General features: G+C 38.2%; 1 protein-coding gene across 6 annotated transcripts in view; it reads left to right on the top strand.

Moving 5' to 3' along the window:
• The first annotated feature begins 1,048 nt into the window (after positions 1 to 1,048).
• Positions 1,049 to 14,101, top strand: part of Pcdh11x (protocadherin 11 X-linked) — a 610,005-nt gene continuing 596,952 nt past the window's right edge. For all 6 annotated transcript variants that reach the window (XM_085838041.1, XM_085838040.1, XM_085838039.1 and 3 more), the window contains exon 1: positions 1,049 to 1,359. The gene's annotated coding sequence lies outside the window, so the exon portion shown is untranslated. The remainder of the gene's footprint in view (positions 1,360 to 14,101) is intronic.

Raw genomic sequence — 14,101 nt, 5'->3', positions numbered from 1 at the left:
CTGAGCCACACACCTGGCACAGTGACCCTTGTTGCTTTAGTGCTTTCCAGAGACCTGACACCCTATGCCAGGCAGGCTTCACCAACTGAGATGCCAAGCTTATTGGCAAGCATTAGGGTTGCAGCTCCAGGTTGTGCTCTTCCTTGTCTGGTATCTTTCCTGCTTTCAAACCGCATTGTTCACACAGTGACACCACCCCACCCCCCTCAAAGGGTCACAGACATGACCTGTTTAATGTTACCCTTAGTTTTGCTCTGGGATAGCCAAATGTTGTGTTTCCTCCGCAGACACTCACTCCACCCTACACCACACAGGAGAATGTGTGTGGACAGGCAGACAAGATTTCTGAGACAGCTCACAATTGGATATGATATATTCAGAAACAGGCACTTGGCTCAAATTGCGGGTTCTCCAGGATCTTGCTCCTACTTCCCCTAGTGTGCCCTAAGTACCCTTTGTATAAGAAAATGGTGTTACTTGCTGTTAGTTCTCTAGCTGGAGTCAGCGGAGCTTGAGGAATCCTGAGAAAGGCACGCATACCAAGAAAAATCAAACTTCTGTAAGATGATGTAAACGAGTGAAACTTAAAGAGGAGAACTAAAGTGCAAGGAGAGGGGGGACCACCCGGGGAAGGAATGCTTGCCCTGCTTATTTTGTTCAGTGTGTTCCCCTAAGCATCCAGTCCCATAAAGGAGCGTGCAGGCAAAACGCTTTCTGCCTCCTTCTCTGGGCCACAAGATGTAACTTCCCAAGCTTACCTCAATCTCGCCCCCGCACCGCTCCTGAGGTTCTTCATCCTCTGGGAGAGGCCGCCTCCTGAGCTGGAGTGGGAAGAGGGGTGCAGGGAGTGGGGACAAAAGGGGGTACCCATCAGTTGGTGCTGCGCCATCCCCTCCCAGCAGGCGGCTAGGGCACTCGCTCACTCCTTTTCCCCCCCCGCCTTCCACTCGCTCACCCCCCTTCTGTCCCCCTTCCCCCTCCTGTCTAGTCCCTCCCCCTCGCCATTGAAAAGGGCTGGCTTGGCAGTGGCTCCTTGCAGTCGACGAACTGTCAGGGCGGGAGTAGCTGTGAGCCAGAGCAGCCAGCAGCGGCCCGCGCAGTAAAGCGGAAAGCTAGGCTACCAGAGTGCAAGGAGTCTCAGTGGCAGAAGCTACTAAGGCGACACAGGCAGCCCAGCTAGCCCGGGCCGCCCGACCAGCCTCACAAACAGCCTCCAAGACAAACAGCTGCTCCGCGGACTGCGAGCTGTGGCGGTAGATCCCGCTACAGCAATCGCAGTCTCTGTGGAGCGGGCGGAAGCCTTTTTTCTCCTTTTTCGTTCCCCTCTTCATACTACTCAAAGAGGAGTCTAAACAGTAGGTAAGTATCGGGTTCGGTTCGGGAACTAAAGCCGCTGAGGTTGGGGACTCATGGCATGTCCTGCGCTTAGGACGCGGTGACTGCTTGCGCCTGGGATCTGGGCAGTTGACCAAAGCATGCTTTAGAGACCTACTGGTGCCCTCCCTTCCGGGTTCTGTTCCCTAGAGGTAAGAAAAAGAGCAAAACCGGGAGATGAGCTCCCAAAGAAAATCTTTTGGCACTGCCTCCACTCGGTTTGGTTACTTTGCTAAAACTCTCACTTTTGTCAGAAAAGTGTCCGCGCATGAATTTCTTCGACATGGGTTGTGCAAAAAGGTCTTTCACTTTAATTGATTCTTCCAGCTTCAGCGAAGCTGAATGAAACTCTGATCTGGGAAAGTGCGGGGATGCAGAGTTGACGCCCCAGACCATTAGGGGAGACACCTGGAGCAAGTCCAGCTGAGGGGCAGTGTGCCTCAGCAGTGAATCCGCGGTGGACCCTGGAAGCTGGCCCAGCTGCGCTCCTCTCTGGGGTCTCCGATTTGAGTCCAGGTTTGATAGAGCAACCGGGTTGGGGAGCGACCCTTGCCGCAGGGCTTCGGAAAACTGTGCGCACAGCAGGGCGCCAAGCGTCTACTGGATTGGTCCTCCTGGTATGATCCCATTTCTTCCTGCCCTGGGACCTAGTGGATGTAGAGATGGTAGGTGTGAGAAATTCTGTCCCCTTTTTATAAATGCAACTTCGTATAAACCAGCAGCTGAAAATCAATATTCTTTTTTTTTGGGGGGGGGGGGAGACTTACAAAGTCAAGCCCAACATAAAAGGGTTCCTCTATTCTCTAGAGAAATGACTTGGAATTCCTTAGCCAAAAGAACGCCCACCGATGTCATAAATACATGGCATTTTTCAAGAGAGAACCAAAAAGCAGTTCCCTCCACAAAGGAAGGATCTTCCTAGAGCTTGTAAAGAACGGCCCCCTTCCCCCCCCCCAAAAAAAAATGTCTCTTGCTAAGAGCTTCATTGGAAAAGGTGACTTTAAAAAAGGACTACATTGCTTTAGAGACTTTGGAAGAGCGCAGCAACAGTATACCTCCAGTTGGAGACACTTCTCTGTGAGCGCAGTCACAAAGCTACTAGTCCCTGGGGTGTCAATGTCCCAGAGTGCACGGCAAGATCTATTTCCGTGTCTCCCCCAAGGAAAGACTTTTAAGGGGTTGAGTGAAGATGGCCCCTTTGCTGCCTCTGATTTATTCCAGGCTTCACTAGGTTAGCCGCCTTTGCGGCTTGGGGTGTGGGGCACTGGGATGCGTGCTTGGAGTATGTGAGCGCGCGCCTCCAGGCGGGCACTCGCCTCTGCGAGCGGGGTGTCCTTCCAAAATGTCTCAGGGGGGCTGGGAGTCCAAACTTGCGCCATTGCGGCACCCACTAACAACGTAAATCAGGGAGAGCAGGGGGCTCTAGGACAAAAGAAAAAAAATAATAAAGAAAATTATAGGGAAACAGAAGCAAACAATGAAGAAAAAAAAAAAACAACAAAAAACAAAAAAAACGTAACGCTGTTCTTTCCCTTACTGTGAGGAAACTTTCCAAAGGCAGATTTATATCAGCTTGGGGGCTGTTTTTTTTTACAGTGGACCCAGTGTGAAAAAAGTGTTTGAGAATCTAGGCCATGGGCAATGGGGATAAAAAATAGGAGAGTGATGGGGACAGAGGACCCCTGAGTGTGGTACTAGCTCTGCAACCAGCAAACAACCTGAGGAGCAGGCAGATAATTCTGAACACTTAGCACAGTGTAACGCCAAAAAAGGGTGAAAATGCTAGGTGACTTAAAGCAACTGTCTTACTTGTCATCCAAAAAAGAAAAAAAAAAAAAAAAAAAAGAAAGAAAGAAAGAAAGAAAGAAAGAGAAAAACGAAGAGAAAAAGGGAGTAAAACAAGTGTGACTCAAGACTGAATAAAGGAGTTGGGGAGATGCGCTGGTTGGCGCCTCTGCAACTTTGGAAGATGTGCACTTTTAATCACGTTTGAAACAAATTCACAAATTCCCACGGCCAAGGCTCTAGCCTCAGGGCTGTCTTTGCCTGTGTTTTTGTGCTGGGGGGGGGGAAGCTTTTGAAAGCTTGGGAAAGTAACTGATAGTGTGTGTCCGTGTTTCACCTTTCTCGTCTTTGGTTCATCCGAGGCAGAGGCAGAACTGACAGTGTGCGGGCGGTTTTGAGAAAGAACCAGGAGATAAAGGAGCCAAGGTCTAAATCTACCTTTCTCCTGCTGCTAAATTAAGAACTGCCGCGCCCAGCTCAAGTCCCGGCGCCGCCGCCAGGGCGCTGAGTTTGCCAAGCGGCTCGCTAGAGCCTCAGAGAGCGAGCAGAGGAAAGGCAGTTCGTGCTGGGGTCTTTTTCACGTGGGCCGCCCCTCCTTCTCTGGCAATGATGTCAGCTGCAGTGAGGGTCCGCCGGCTGGCAGGAGAGCGAGCGACTAGAGCGGGTCGGGAGCGGAAGCTGGCCAACCTGAGGGGCGCGCTATCCGTGCGCAGTCGCCCTACATCTCTAGGCTCCTGTGCAGCTGACCCCCACCCCCCTCACCTCCCAAAGGCACCCTGATCCTCTAAGGTACATCAAGGTGCCATCTGCCCGCTGAGCTTTTGGAACTTGGCCTTGAGAACCGTGTGTGTGTGTGTGTGTGTGTGTGTGTGTGTGTGTGTGTGTGTGTGTGTGCGAGTGTGCGCGCGCGCGCGCGCGCGCGGGCGCGTGCGCGCGTGTGTGGTGTCCTCCCTCCTTTTAGCCTGGCTCTGTTCTTCCCAGTTTCCAGCTCTTACCTTTTTTATTCACACTGAATTAAACCGTCCAGTGTTAATGTACCAGGGTTGAAATCTCTGCGCGTCTTGCCCCACCCACCCCCTCCATGCTGGGTGATTAGTAAAGATATAAGAATCACAAATCTTTACTCCCATTACCCATCCCCCACCGGCCATTCTCTGCAAGAAAGGAAGTTCTTGGGGGTGATGCTGGGGGTCCTTATCTTCAGGAGATGGGGTGGAAACGGAAGGAGACAAAGGTGAATGCTCTGGATGAGGAGTCCCTTGTATGAAAAATACAAGACTGGAATTAAGAAGTCCAACATTGTGAGGTTTCTGGCTCCGTAGCAGCAGGCAAGGAGGAGTCGTGGTGTTTTTTATTCCAAGGCTATGGAGTCACTTCTGTAGACCAATGCACCAAATTGGGAAGTTTCCTGAATAGGTTGATTTTATTTTATTTTATTTTATTTTATTTTATTTTATTTTATTTTATTTTATTTGTTTGTTCTTCTTTTTACTAGACGGAAGCCATGTAGCTTCCCTTTATAAACTGGTCCAGTCCTTTTTGAGGAACAACACCCCACTTTCCTGAAAGCAAAACCAATCCCTTTTCCCACTGAGTGTGAAAAATTTATTCTTTAGCTCCAAGAGAAGGATCCTAGTGAGCACTTGGAGAAGGTTATGCAGGGCGAGAGGAAAGAGACACAAGCTGGGCGTGTGGACACTAACTGAAGCCCTCAGCTGTCACATTCTTGAGGAAATTAGATTCGAGGGGATCACAACAAATTGCTTAGCTGCTGCATTTCCTTTGGAGGCAGAGGGGAATAGCACAGTAGCTTCCGTTTTGTAAATGTGGGTTTTCTATGCTCCCTTTTCTTCCCTTCCTTTTGACACAAAGCATTCTTTACATGATATATCACTCCTGCAAACTTAAGAGCTGCTGTGCATTTGAAATGCAGGAAGAAGGGAACTCAGATGAAGCATAAAACCACATTCCTTTTCTAGGGCTAAATCATTTGCTAAGAACCCACCCTCCCTTTATCACCCAAGCTCTGTTCTGATAGATGTCCTTAATGTTGGGTTTCTGCTGCTGGAAGGCCTAGCTGAGAGAACAGCAGGTTTCATATTATCCTTTCTCTTGGTTTTCAAAACTTCATGCAAAATAGAAATTCCTGATAATAAGCTTCCTGATTTTTGTTGGCAGGAAGAAATTTGGTAAGGGACTTTAAAAGCAGAAAATTGTCTGGTTATTTGTTGTTGTTGTTTGTTTGTTTTGTTGGTTTTTTTTTCCGTCTATGGGATCAGTCCACAATAGCTTTTGGACAGGATTTATAAGATTCTTGGGGGAGCACAGGAAGATATACAAACAAGGAAACTGTATACAAACCACTGGCTTTGAACTACACTCAGGAAATATGTATGGCTGCCACGTTTTCTATTAGTAGAAAAGGAAATTATGCAAGGGATGAAGACCTGAAAGCTAATTTCCTCCAATAATCTTGGTTTACATATTTGAAAGGAGGTGTCATCCATTTGTCCACCAAAGAATCCATAAACAACAGGCAGACATGTATGGTTATAAAGAACAAAGTAGTAAAGAAAGGATGATGGCAGGAATTTGTGGCTTACTGTGGAGTAAGAAAATGTGTCATTTGTAGATTCTGACCAACTCTGATGATTTATTAGAAAAATATGCTTATAATAAAATAAATAAATATCTTGCAGTGAGTGGTTTATGGAATGTGCTCTTTACATAAAAAAGAAAACTATTCTAAATAGTTTGATGAATTGCAATAGAGAATGGAGCCAAAAAAGAATTAATTGTAACAGCCAGAGCACAAAACATAAGAAGAGGGCTTAAAACCAATCAGTAAAACTTAGAAAAAAAATGTGACTGTGGGGAAAATTGTTTCTCTTTTATTACCTGCAACGTATATCATTTTACTAATCACACTTTCCTATCCTAATCTTGTATATTCTTCATCTTCCAACCAAAGGTGATGAAATGTCTCTAAGACCTTTTGTTCTAGACATCAGAATGTTTTCATCCATTTACAAGAACATGTTTGCCCACTACACTTCATTTTTCACACACACTCTTCAACCTTCTCATCACCCTACATCATCATTTCTTTCATTCCTTACTCCAGCTCCCTCCCTAATGCCAGGTTTATACTTGTTAAATATTGTTTCCTTCCCTTAGACACTAGCAAGCAACAATCAGTAGTACCCTTTTTACTTTTCACTTTTTCCTCACTGCTTTATTTCTGGATTAATTAACACACACACACACACACACATACACACACACACAAACAATACATAATGCCCATTGGCCTTAGTGTCTCAAATAACTCCAAAGGAGCTTTCTGTAAATAAATAAATGAATAAATAAATAAAGCAATCTTTGCTTCAAAATTGTTTACAAATTTGTAAAATTTACTGCACCAAGAAGACTTAATATTGTTTCTGTGTCTTTTGCTGCTTTAATTTCAAACAAGAATTTTAGTAGAACTCCTCTGATTTATTATATTTTCACTATGTCTGCACATGCCTGTTTTCTGTTGCTTGCATTGAAGGAATTTAAAAATTGTGCATTGGGGAGTATTCCAACTTAATGTAATTGTTCACTACACATTCTTTTCACATTGGCTTTGCATTCTATCCTTTCTGGCATGTCTGCTTCTCATGAGCCACTCTTTTTATTGGTTTTAGTAACAATCTTTTTATTTCCTGCTCCATGTTCAGGATCCCAGACAAGATTTTAAAGCTTTTGCCAATTTGTGTTTTTTTAGCAACATAAATACGTACCATACCCAGAGATAAAAGAAGCTAAGAAGCAAGAAGCCATATATATATATATATATATATGTATATATATATATATATATATGTGTGTGTGTGTGTGTATATATACATATATATTCTTGATATATGTGAAGAAAAGGAAATGATTCTTATGTTACTCTACATTTTATAAATTTGGCTAAATATTGTTGGGAAATAAGAGGGAAGAAAAAATCCCATAGAGTCTATATTTTATTTTCATTAAAGACACTTGAATTTTATCTTGGGGAAAACAAAATATATAATAACTCCATATGTTTATACTCATTAACTTTACATTATAACATTCTGAATTACTTATCATTGTCTGAGCAGAGTTTTGTTATCTGAAGACTTTATTGATCATTCAATGTCCAGAATGAAGAAAAATAGGTAAGATTTCTTTGGCATTATAGATTTGCGTATGATATTTAAGCTGATCATGCTTGAAAATGGTGTGATTATTTGGCTAAAGTTAATCATAAAAGGCATATTTAAAAATATTGTTTGAAAAAACAAAAATCTCTTTGATTTATATGACATGTCTCTTCAAGATTTATATGCTGTGCATCATCAAGGGTAAAACACAAACTTACCAATACAGGAGTTTAGTTTAGTTTAGTTTGAAATTGTCTTAGAGATTTAGTTTCATAATATAAAGATTGCATTTTTATTAACAGCCAAATAAAAGTGAAAAGATGTGTCTTTTCAATTATGGTTTAGAATTAAAAGAATGGTTTGCCAAAATCATAAATGTTTCTTTTATAGATTATACCCTGAAAACATCAATCATTAAAGAATTTATTTCTAATGCTGTAACTATTGATGAGTAGACTTTTAAAACTAAAAATGAAAATGATTTTAGTTTCACTTCCAGCAAAAATATGAAATAATGGTTTATCCACGTAATCCATTTATCTAGAATGTTGACGATTGCATAGTAAAAAGAGCAAAGTAAAAAGAAGAAAAAATATCCTAGGATCAGACTTTTCTTTATATAATTTAAATTGTTTTGATAATTTAACATTTCTTGTAGCTTGACAATACACTGTAATTAGAATACAAACTTAAATTTTAAATTGGGTTACAGTTCATTTGCTAATATCATATAAAATGAATGTCAAGTATTACTTTCTTCCACAAATTGATTCTTTCTTTTTAACATCTTCACTATGTACAGCATTCTGTATATTTATATTCTTTTTAAAGTCATTATAATTCTAGTACCACATGAACAGTATAGAAAGTGAAAGGCATGCTTATTCTCGTTTTTCCAGTCTGAAGGTCAGGCAGGTGAAATTAAAGCTATCTAGTCAGTAAAAGATAAAAGGATTGCTAGTCTTCAGTCTTTAAGCCAGGACTTTTCCTTGGATTCTGCCTTGCCTGTCCTGTTTCCCTGAGTTTATTTTAGTCAAGTTCTGAATGTAAAAAACAAAAACAAAAAACAAAAAGAAACTTAGATTAAAAAATTAAAAATTCAAATATGTGTACCTTTATGTGTATTAAAACAAATTTGTTACTTGGCTGCTTGCATCTTATTTTCATTCCATTTAGCGTCTTTGTGTATTGATCTTGTGAAAAGTATCTCATAAACTAGTAGGTCTATTGACATGATAATAGTATACATTCCAGACACTTAAAACATTCCCTTCATTTTATTTATAGAAAGAATTCAAATTATGACCCACCATAATACCACTCCATTAAGTCTGAGTCCATTTAACGTAGTAAATGTTTAGTGCTACATCTTAATTCACAATGTTTGTAAGATATCTGTATGTTTCTATGTGATTTATTTTAGGTTGAAGTTGTCAATGACTTTTAAGTAGTGTTTTCCTTTAGACATGTAGCAATCTTTTAAGCACATGAGTGTTAATCATGTGTAGGTTTGTATCATAGCAAACAAAAGACATTAAGCTTCTAATATGCAAATACATTGTTTTATCTTCAGGGTTACAAACATTTTCCTCTGGATTTTGACATGGTGAGTGAGAGCAGGGATTTATTTAAATTATGTGAACATCAAGTATTTTATAATTTATTATTGTATACAGGGTGGCCTTGAGCAAATAACTTCAGCTCCCTGTACTAGTTTCCTCAAATGGAAAATGAAGGAGCTGTAAATTACTTCAAGGCCCATTGCAATGAAAAATAAAAAAAGTCTTGTGATGGTTCACAAAAGGCAGTATTTGTCCTTGTCTTTTGGCTTTGTAGGCATTACTACCTTCAGTGTTTGGAGTCTTTAACTGTTGATAACAAAAATGCTGTCTTATTCAGCATTGTAATGCATTGCATGTGAGAGAGTTGAACTGGATTGTGACAGATGGCCCTTAGATTTAAGAAATTAATGACTTTAAGAAGGTTACATATTGACAGGTCAGGAGCAATTAACACCTGCAAAAATGTAATGAGTACTTAAGTTAAAACGGATTCAGCGCATATGTATTGAATGTCACTCTTTACATTATAGAACACTAAATCTAGGACAGGTTCAAAGCCTCTGGAAATGTCAAAGACCAAAACTATTGAATTCAAAACCTTCAGCTCACAAATACGTAGTGAACATTCTAGGAGTTCATATTTGATATTGCTTGATAGATTGATAGATACGTGTTTCCTATTTACCAGTGTACTTAGAATTTTAAAACACTGTTGTGTATGACTTTTTAATTACATTTTCTCAAATACAAATATAGGTTTTCTATATTATCAGAAGTTAAATATGTAGCTTTATTTAACTAGTCACTTTCCTATTCTGACTCAGATCTGTGTTCAAAACTTTCTTTTTAACTGAGACTGATAATTGATCTTGCATGGCATATATTATGTTATAAAATATACTAAATAATGTCCTTGATATTGAGAACAAGTGAATAAAATATCAACACATTAAAATATACAAATATTCTTTAAAAGTTACCAGAAATGTTCAGTTACTACAGATAGCTAAAATACAGAAATTCCTATAATAATGTATTTATTTTTATCAGTGCATATTTGCCATACACACTTAAATGTACTTTTCTGTGAAGGTCCAAATATAACTTTGGAAAGATTTTGAGTGTTACTTTTCTAAACTTTACCCATTCACTGTGTCAAAGTGTATGATGAGCGTTAGAGAGTATCACTAGAGAGTGCCAGGCAAAAAAGTAGGCAGGCAAACTATTTCAAAGCAAAGTTCTTCTTTTCTTCCATGAATAACCTTGTACAGCTATATTTTCTCTGGAGGAGGTGGAGAAAGTGGGGAGGAAATAGGAAATCAAATAGAGATGAAAGAACAACCAGAGTGTTAGGTGATGGGGCTTAGATTTTAGTCTAGTGAGAAATATGCAATCTTTTAAAAACTGTCGATTCTCTCTTTCTCATTTCAAATACTATATGTTTCGAATACCTTAAGTTTTATATGATTGTAGTTTACTAGGTTAAAGCAAGACAGAAGACTGCATTACATTAAAAGAGAAGTGAAGTAAGTGGCACTACACACACACACACACACACACACACACACACACACACACACACACAAACAAGTATGAAAATGCACTATAATGTAAATGAAGAAAATATCTAATAAAAACTAAAAATAAACAATCAATATAAAATATTTAATCAGGCTGCATCCCCTTTATCTTTACAGGTCAGAAAATAATATGCTCAGTTTAATTCCAATTCCCCCTGACCTCTTGGCATTCAATTAGGCCCAGTTCATAGAACTCTCCTAGCTTGAAAATTTTCATAGCCCATGAACTTAGTGTTAACAGTCACTAGATACAATAGTTATACTATGCACTGTCCATTTAATAAAGGAATGTTAAGCAGAACAATTTATGGTACAAATTACAAATCAATTGAACATTACACACTTTGGAAATCCCTCACAATTATGTTCAAGAGTTAAAAAATAATGGAATATGAGGCTAATGCTCCACAAAATGTATAGCTGGGTAGATGTAACAGCATCCAAGCACTTTAAAATAGAGCCAGTAGACAATTTGTAATCAATCAAGATCACTGCTAATGACTTGTTATTTTAAACTCTGGTTTCTAGGAAGGTGTACTTTATTTCTGTACTTCTCAAATTTTAATGTTCAGACCTATTATCTAGAAATCTTGTTAAGATGCAAATTTTCATTCAGTAGCCACTGGATGAGACCTAAAATTTTGCATTTCTAAAAAACACTGTGGACATGTTAATGCTGCTGAACCTCAGCCCACATGGAGTAAAAAGGAGCTAATTCATTATCATGTAAATATGATAAAGGTGAAATTAACCAAAAGTAGCCAAATTTCAAAAATCAATAAATTTGAGTTATTGTGCAGTGTATTACACATTCAAAAATTAGCAAAATGTATGATTATTTGCATTTTGATATTAAAATGTATCTTAATCTTCGGCCCAAGTAATTTAGCTGATGCTGCCAGCCATCAGAATGACAACCAGTCTCTAGTTCATCATTTGCTTAACTTTTTCACCAGCTTCACATGCATGCATTTATATTGCTTAGAAACTGAAAGCAATTGAACAAACATTATCAACAGTTTGACAGTATTTTAAACATTTTCAAAGCAACCTAAAAGCTGTAATTATTTTCAGCAGAGTATAGTTTCTTGAGAGTGTGCATTTATAAAATATGTTACTGATATTTTTATATTTTGTGTGTTTGTTTGTATGTGTGTGATTTTTTGTGTTTGTGTATGTGTGTGTGTGTGTGTGTGTCTGTCTGTCTATCTGTCTGTCTGTATGCATACACATTGTGACATGTGTAAAACTCATAAAACAGCTTTCAAAAATCCATTCTCTCCTGCTCTTTTAGTCTAAGGTATGAACTCTGGTCATCAGACTTCACAGTAAGTACCTTTATCCACTGAACCATTTTTCTAGCAGTATAGAATATTTTAAATGAACATGTCATTCAGTCATTTGTATTTCAGAGCCACCAACTGAATGCTCATATCTCTAAATTAAATATTTAATTTTTACTTATTATTTTTAAGCATTGTCTGACACTTAGCATGCCAGGGACACCCAAAATGACAGTGAAAGTTTTTTGTTGTTGTTGTTGTTTTGTTTTTGTTTTGTTTTGTTTTGCTATCCAACATAAAAATCCCTAAAAGCTGGTAATAAATGGTTAACTAGACATTTGATAGTTTCATCACAACTAGACTTTTTTTCTCAGAATGGAGTACAATAGTTCTTTAATCTGAGCAAAACCTTAATTCCTAATCAGACAATAGAAGAAATGTCTGTGGTCTGTTTCTTTACATACAGCTTATCTTGCAACAGCACTCATTACACTTAAGTCAGATATAAAAATTTAAATTGTGTTTGGAGGAGGCATAATGTGGTCTGATGGTGTTTATTGAAAAAAACAATATCACTTCAAAGATGATGTTGCTGTCTTAATTGTGGCATCACAAGTCACCATCTTGTTAGTGAGACCATTTGTCTTTTTGGAGCTCAGATACTTTAATAGCAACAGCAGAGCTTGTTTGGTAGCGACTTGAGGATCCCTGTGAACTACAGGGCCAATTGGATTAAAATGTATTTTTGCAAGTGCTAAATGATCTTGGGTGTCTGCCAAAATTGGCTTGGATTTCATTACTCTTAACATTACTTAATAATGCTAAGCACAAACTGTTGCTATGTGTCTGCCAGAGAGCTTATAACAGCATAAATAGCATATTTCTTTTTAAAAATAATGTTCAATTTATAAATTTGAGACTGTAAGAGATTAATAAAAATATGTGATACTACAGAACAATTAAAATGATACTGCAGTAAAAGTCATGAATTATTTCTGAAATACATTAACATGTTGGACTTTTATTGGCCATAGGTAAATGAATCCATGGGACCCAAAGCCATGGAGAAAGGAGTACTACTCTACTTGAAATAGCATCTCTTCATTGTAAGAAACAATTTTTCTGGCAGCTGGCTTTAACTGTATGAATGATTATATTTCAATTAAAATGTGTGTGTGTGTGTGTGTATGTGTTAAACAGCTGTGTTTTGGCAATGCTTACAACTCTGAATCTTAGGAAGTTTCACATTTTTCATTTTATTTGAAACATATTCAAGAATTTCCATTCTGTAGATTTTTACTGACAATAGTTAACTATGTAGGGTGGATAATTTCACCCACTGGGAAATCACAGTGTGTTTTTCCTTGGAGGAACTAGATTATTAGAAGGTATTACAAAAATAACTTTTGTTGATGGAGAAGCAAGCCTTGTTTAGTTTCTTTAACGAATCTCATGAGATAATTAGTACATTTAAAAGTATAAGCAATGACACATAGTCTAACTGCTATTAAATAAAACAAAAAGGCAAACCTATCCCTATTGTAATGTTTCTTTAAAAGTACAGTTCTTCCAGGTAGAGTTGTTATTAATATTTATTTGTGAACATGCTCTTTGCACTTCAAGGACAAAAATATTAGTAGTAAATATTAATCTCCAGCTTCATATTTCCCTGTTTTCTTTTTGCCAAATAAAGTAACAGGTTTCCTAGGTTGTCACATGGCTTCCTCAGGTCACTACATTCTTTTAAGAAAGTATTCCAATTTATGGAGATGATTACTATGTCGTACAGCTTGTATTGTAGGTTTGTTTGTAAAATGTTTAGTGATAAAATTTTTCAAAAATAAAGAAAAGAATAACGATGTGATTTTCTATATATTAGATCATAGAACATATATAATATTTAGATCTAACACATATGTATTAGATCTAATATTTTCTTGCAAAATAAAATCTTATAAATTGTGATGAGATCCTCAGATTTGACTGAATTGCCAGTACTCTGAAGTAATTCATAACTAACAATAACTAACTGGTGGATTTTTATTTTTCCCCTCTCATTAGTAGGTGGCTCTAAAAAGGGAAAATAGAAACTACTTCAGTCAAGTGAATATTCCTATGCATTAATCAATACCTTTGAACCTTCAATTTATTTTATGTACTTATTTATTGGTTTTAGTAAGGTCACCCATGGGAGATTTTTGTGAGCATATATGACATGTGCTCTTTGAAACTAACTTCATTAAAAACCCATAAATACTATTCAAATGTAAGGAACCATGATACTCAATTGAGGTCTATGAATTTCGAGATGAATTCATCACATTTGAAGTGATATAACT

This window comes from Mus caroli, unplaced genomic scaffold (assembly GCF_978045245.1).
Source record: "Mus caroli unplaced genomic scaffold, Mus_caroli_1 scaffold_5, whole genome shotgun sequence".
In the NCBI taxonomy this organism is placed as follows: domain Eukaryota; kingdom Metazoa; phylum Chordata; class Mammalia; order Rodentia; family Muridae; genus Mus; species Mus caroli.
Note: the sequence above shows the minus strand (reverse complement) of the source record. Positions and strands in the feature narration are given on the sequence as shown.